Here is a 6,456-nt window from a genome sequence, read left to right as displayed (position 1 = left end):
CTAAGAATCCGACATCGACTACAAAAAACATCGATGTTCTAAAATATCGTTACTTACAATGCATTACTCAAAATACATCGATGTTTTTGAACAACTATTTCAGAAACATAAGGTCTGTTCCAACGATCCCGCGTCCTTCGCGGAACACATCGAAACATCGAACACATCGAAAACATTGATGTTTTTTGTAGTTGGTATAGGATTCTTAGTTCCAAAAACCACTTCTGACAGGCCTTAGAATACGGGATCGTTGGAACATACCTTATGTTTCTGTAATAGTTGTTCAAAAACATCGATGTATTCTGGGTAATGTATTGTAAGCAAGAATATTTTAATATTGAACATTGATATTTCAAAACATCGATGTTTTTTTATCAATGTTGCATTCTTTTTTGCAAAGACCACTTCCGACTGGCCGGACTATACGTCGTCGTTGAAACAGACCTTGAGTTACTGAAATGGTTGTTCAAAAACATCGATGTATTTTTGCCAAAGATTTGTATGCAATGGTATTTTAATATTGAGCAAAGATATTCTAAAACATCGTTGTTTTTCTAGTCGTAATTTATCTCTATCTAACGACATAGCGTGAAGGTTGGAGGTACTTTATTATTCGACCACATTGTTGATAGGAATCTATTTATACTGTAAATTTTTGGTTTTCATTTATTTCTTTTGGAAAAAAATGAAAAATTGGGACAAAACAACGATGTTTAGAAAACATCGGCTTAAAAACATCGATGTTTAGAAAACATCGACATCGATGTCACATCCCTAAACACAACTGACCAAGTCAATCAAGACAGCCCTGACAAAGCCTTACAAAGTAGGACGAAACGTTTGTTAGTAATAAATAGTATTTTCTACTATTTTAATACTTTTATTGACCACCACCCGAACTATCTTCTCACAATCTTTGGTCGTTGTCATCCTTTCAATCAAGACAGCCTTGACGAAGCCCTACAAAGTGGGACGAAACGTTGTTTAACAATAAATAGTTCTCTTTTACTATTTTGATAGCTTTATTGACCGCCACCCGGACTAAAGACCCTTGCCCTGCTCAACGACCGCCAACCATCTCTCTCTATCTTCTGTAAGGGTAACTGGGATCCTGAGTTGTCGCAAATCCTGCCTCACAGAATCCCTCCATCGGCCCTTCGGCCTACCACGTTACCGCACACCGTCCGGAACGTAACAGTACACTTTGTGAGCCACTCTTTCCTCGCTCATCCGCATTACATGGCCAAACCACTTAAGGCTTTGTATCTTTATGAACGACGAGATGCTACATTTCTTATAGAGCCCAAACAGTTCACCATTTTCCTTCTTCGCCAATTACCATTCTCGCATACGGGCCCTAAGATTCTCCTCAGAATTACTCTTTCAAACCAGTCAATATGTACCACTATTACCATAAAAAAAAAACTTTTTTTTTCGGAATTTTCGCTAAACATGTTCCAAAAATAGTGCAGCTTCACCATAGACGACCTTTCTTTGACCCAAGAAAAATTTAAGATTTTGATTTACTAAATATCAATCACTAAATTATACTTTTCATTCTGCAACAATCTAAAAATATTTATTATGTTTTTTACTTTAATTATTTAAGATCCTTTTCATTTTTTTCACAGAACATTTTTATTTTATTTCTGTGTACATTTTAGATTTGTCACAGCTGGCTCTTGTGTAAATCATAAAATGTACTATTTCGTGATGTGAGGACTGTACTAGATTTTTATCTTTGTATTTTAGAGCATTAGTATCCTTTATTTCAAAATCCGGAGTTTATCAAGATGGAAACGACTCTGAAACTCAGCTCCTTAAAATACTCGTTATCTTTTGTAATTAATCAACTATTAAAAGATGATTATCACACCGTAAGATCATTCCTTTGTAAATGTTCACATAACCTCAGTTTCTTCTTTCCTTCAGTTTGTACAAACACTTCAAACATTTTTCCAGGATAAGCCGTTCCTCTGAGGACCATAGAGCCGGGCCGAAGATAATTGGAAGAATGTCTTCTGGAGAACTCGCACCCAGAGAGGACGTACCTGGAAGTGTGGCGCCAGTATGGATGTCCAACGGTTTTTCCAGGTCTTGGATCCACAACCTGCAACAATGAGGTGTCAATATTCTTGTTCAAAATACCTTTTTACAGTAACACAAACAGAATATTTTTGTTTAGTCACTGTGGGGAAGTTTGAGGAAACAGATGAGTTATATTACGAATATGATGGTTTTGGTAGATCTGATAGTGATAATAAAAAAATATATAAGCTAAAGAATCATTAAAAATTAATCATACAATAAAAAAAAAAAATCTTCGACAAATAAGGAGGTATTGATTCGTCCAAAGAGATAATGCCTAGCATAACTTGCTAAAGGGATAGATGAATGTATCATTAGTGAACGACATAAATAATGTTATGTACTAAATTTTAATTTGTGTGACTACATATATGACCGTATTTCAAAAAGAAATAGATGCACTTAACAAAATCACGTAAAATTGATTATATTGGTTTTAATTGTATACATAATAATTGTTCATAATGTTAAATTAATTGTTACAAGAGGTATATTAGTAACGTTGTACAACAAATATAGAATTTTGGAAGATAGTCCGGGTAGCAGTCAATGCAGGTATCACAATAGGTAAATAAAACTATTTATTGTTAACCAAACTATCGCCAATCGATTATTCTAACAATCGACGGTCGTTTTCATCCTTCTTTCAATCAAGACAGCCCTGACGAACCCCTGCAAACGTTGGTTAACAATAAATAGTTTTCTTCTTCTATTTTAGTACCTTTGTTGACCGCCACCCGGACTATCTTCATATATAAGTTATAGCATGCGGGGTATAAGATGGGCATGTAAAGAGAGGATTCCTAAAATGTTAATAAACACTGAACCAACGGGTGAACATCCGAGGGGTAGACCGAAACGTAGATGGGAGGATTTAGTGGATAGTTAAAACGGATTTAGTGGAATTGGGTTTGGGGGGGGGAGGGGGGCATCACTGGAAGGATGTATGCAGAGAGTGTTTGGTGGTATCGGCATTGAACCTTCGGGTTCGTTAGGCCTTTATTATTATATAAACATAGTACTTATAGTACAAGAGCTCAAGAAGAGAAAAAATCGATTATTTCACCTCAATTTTTGATTACTTTAATGAAAACTATGTATAATTACTAGCCAAAATTGATGAGTCTGCCAAGTATAGGTAGGGGGAATAAAAAATGGCGGCTGATTAAAAACATTAAAAATAAAATTAATTTTCGTTCGGATTTACTTATCTTTATAACAACCAACGACCAATAAAAACATAATAGAACTTTATTTAATGAAGAGTAAATTTTCTGAAATATGAGCTCTAAAAGTGCTATTCATGTTCAATAATTCCCGAGATTTTTTATTACTTTAATGAATACTAAATACTGTTAACAGTCAAAATTTATGACTCTGAGAACCACAGTTATATATGGTGGCTGTTACATAAGATACAAAAAAAATCATTTTCAGTTCATTCAAATAAAAAAATTGCCCGTCATTTTTTTTGGTTGGGAAAAGGTTCATTTTTTACTTAGGTTATACAAGAGATATAGTAAATGTCATTACGGCCTCCAAGTTCATTTTATTTCAGAAAAACCATAAAACTACCGACAACACTAAAAAAAAACTTCATAGTACGTCATTTAAGGAAGAGTTTTCTAAAAAAGATAACCTCTAACTGAGGTTTTTACTTTCAATAATTTCTGAGATAATGTTTTTGAAAAGCAATATTTTTTTCCAAGTAACTAAAACAATGAAATAGTGTATAATAGAGCGTATGTCAGTAAGTGTTGTAGCAATCGGAATCTACGAGCAGTTTCTTGTTTCAGTCTTGTACGTGGAATCCAAGTAAGTCTCTTGTCAAGATGGAGTCCTAAGTATCGAATCTGTTCAACAGGCGTTAGTGGAGTCTTTCAATGTAAAATTCATTTTTTTCAACGTTTTGAAACAGTTGTCATTTTTTATCCCCCTACCTATACTTGGCAGACTCATCAGTTTTGACTAGTAATTATAAATAGTTTTCATTAAAGTAATAAAAAATTGGGGTGAAATAACTGACTTTTTTTTAGTGGGCTCTTTTTCTACAATTTTTATTTTCACCTACTTGTACTTTTAAATAATAGTAACTTATCTCTCAATTTTTTTTAATATTATTTTTATACCAGATCTGCCTGGTTGGCCTTACATAGTTGATATAACTTATATTATATATATTTTTTAATAGTTGATTATGAGGGTATATAGTCATACAAATGACACCCCTAACTATATAAAATGTTCCTATTAAAAGAAAAAAGAATAATAATAAAATGCTTGAAGACGTTTGTCGGGGGGTGCGGTCAGCAAAGAACAACATAAATAAACAAAACCATATTTATTTATTTTATGCCGACGTTTCGACCTGAGTTTCAGGTCTTCATCAGGGCTATAGAACAGAAGAGATAACAACAACATTTAGAGTAACATACAATTGAAAAGGAATAGTATACAAACAAATTTAGAATTATATAAAATATTGAATTAAATGACCTGATGAAGACCTGAAACTCAGGTCGAAACGTCGGCATAAAATAAATAAATATGGTTTTGTTTATTTATGTTGTTCTTTGCTGACCGCACCCCCCCGACAAACTTCTTCAAGCATTAATCTACGGTCAACTATCTACACCTCAATAATAAAATAAATTGATAAGAATAATGCTCCTTAATAAAAGAGGAAAGTAAAATTAATAACAAAAAATATTGATATTGGTACACTTAAATAAAACAAACAATTGTCTTCTAATAGTAAAAAGAAACAAGTTAATTTGAAAACGGGAAGAGAGAAGAAAAGAGGAAAAAAAAATAATGAATTAATAAAATGAGTAATAATAATAAGTAAATAGAGGTAGTGTGACTATGAATTAATTTTAAATTTATTAAAAATTTATAAAAGAATGTCCTGCAGCAGTCTGGGCTTCAGTCTTCGGGTTGACATCTCTTAATTGAATTAATACTAAATGTTACACAAAGATATGTAACTTTGCGCAATAATTATAGGACATACATATTTATTATGCTATTTTATATTTATGAATGAAACTGGAACACACGAAGTAGCTAGGGAATGTTATTGTTGAGCGGTAAAGTTAAGAAAGGATTTGAGCGCGGTCATCTTTTACCTGAAGATTGCTCTGAGGTCGAGTGACGTAGTAATGGCACAAATTTGCGGACTGTGAGGAAGGGCACTCCCAAAAATATTTTCTCACACAAAAGCTATTAAACGATTCCTCTCTACCTGCTCCATCTTCTCCTTGTGTTCCCTATCTACTCCTTCTCTTAGGCCAACGATAACGGAATAAAAAAAGTCATCCTTAAGTGAATTAAGCTTCTTCCTTTGTTAAAAAGTATAGATTTTTTAAAGGAGAAGATGTTCGTAAAAACCAGAAATAATTAAAACTTATCAATGCCTACGTTTAGGCCACCTTTATTAATGCTAAGTACAATGAACTGACGCCCATTTCTGCTGAATAAATGTTTTTACTTGTACGACACCAGGTATTTTATGATTTACAACTGTATTAACATAATAATATATCCAGTAAATTTGATGTAAGATAAAATTGGAATGATATAGTAGATGTAGAGAAACTGCTCATTGGTAACACTCTAATAATATTTCTATACTAGATCCTATTCGGGCGCCTCGGAGGATTGTCAGGAAAAGAAGAAGCAAGGTTAGAAACTAGTGGGTTTTGGTGGTTATAGAGTTTATAATGGAAGAAAAGATATCTGGTTCGTGCTAGTTCGGTTGCATATGGAACATTAAGGTCTTTATGGATGATTTTATTTATGACAAAGTAAAGAGCACTGAGGATTTTGGATTGTACGGATTGGATACGAGAGGAATTCGAAAGTTTAGTATTTAGAGCCCCAACCTAAAAATATAAAAGCAAAAGTAACAGCAAGACATAGTATAAAAAATAACCATAATTTTGATTTTGTTAAAGTGGAAATTTTAAATACAGCATCTTATAGCAGAAGCAGAAAGCACATCAAATCAGTAACTAAAAATATTAAAAATGTATTAAATTTGAAAAAAAAAAAAAATAAACATGAAAGGTAATGTAGGACAATACTATGTTTATATAATTAGCATAATTAATATATAACCTCTCACTGGAAAACTAACTACTAATTTATAAGACTATACTCCGACATATCTGGACCTACGGGCTTGAACTTTGGGGAACAGCTAAACCGTCGAACATCAAACGTATCCAATCCTTAGAACCATAGTTAATGCACCCTATTACGTTTCCAACAGAACATTACACCATGACCTTCATATCTCTTTTGTCCTTGACCTCATACCAACCTACGACAATAGGTATAGTTAATCGATAAGTAATAATAATATTA

This window comes from Halyomorpha halys, unplaced genomic scaffold (assembly GCF_000696795.3).
Source record: "Halyomorpha halys isolate HHAL.00 unplaced genomic scaffold, Hhal_1.1 Scaffold19.1, whole genome shotgun sequence".
Classification (NCBI taxonomy): Eukaryota; Metazoa; Arthropoda; class Insecta; order Hemiptera; family Pentatomidae; genus Halyomorpha; species Halyomorpha halys.
This window is presented reverse-complemented; position numbering follows the sequence as displayed.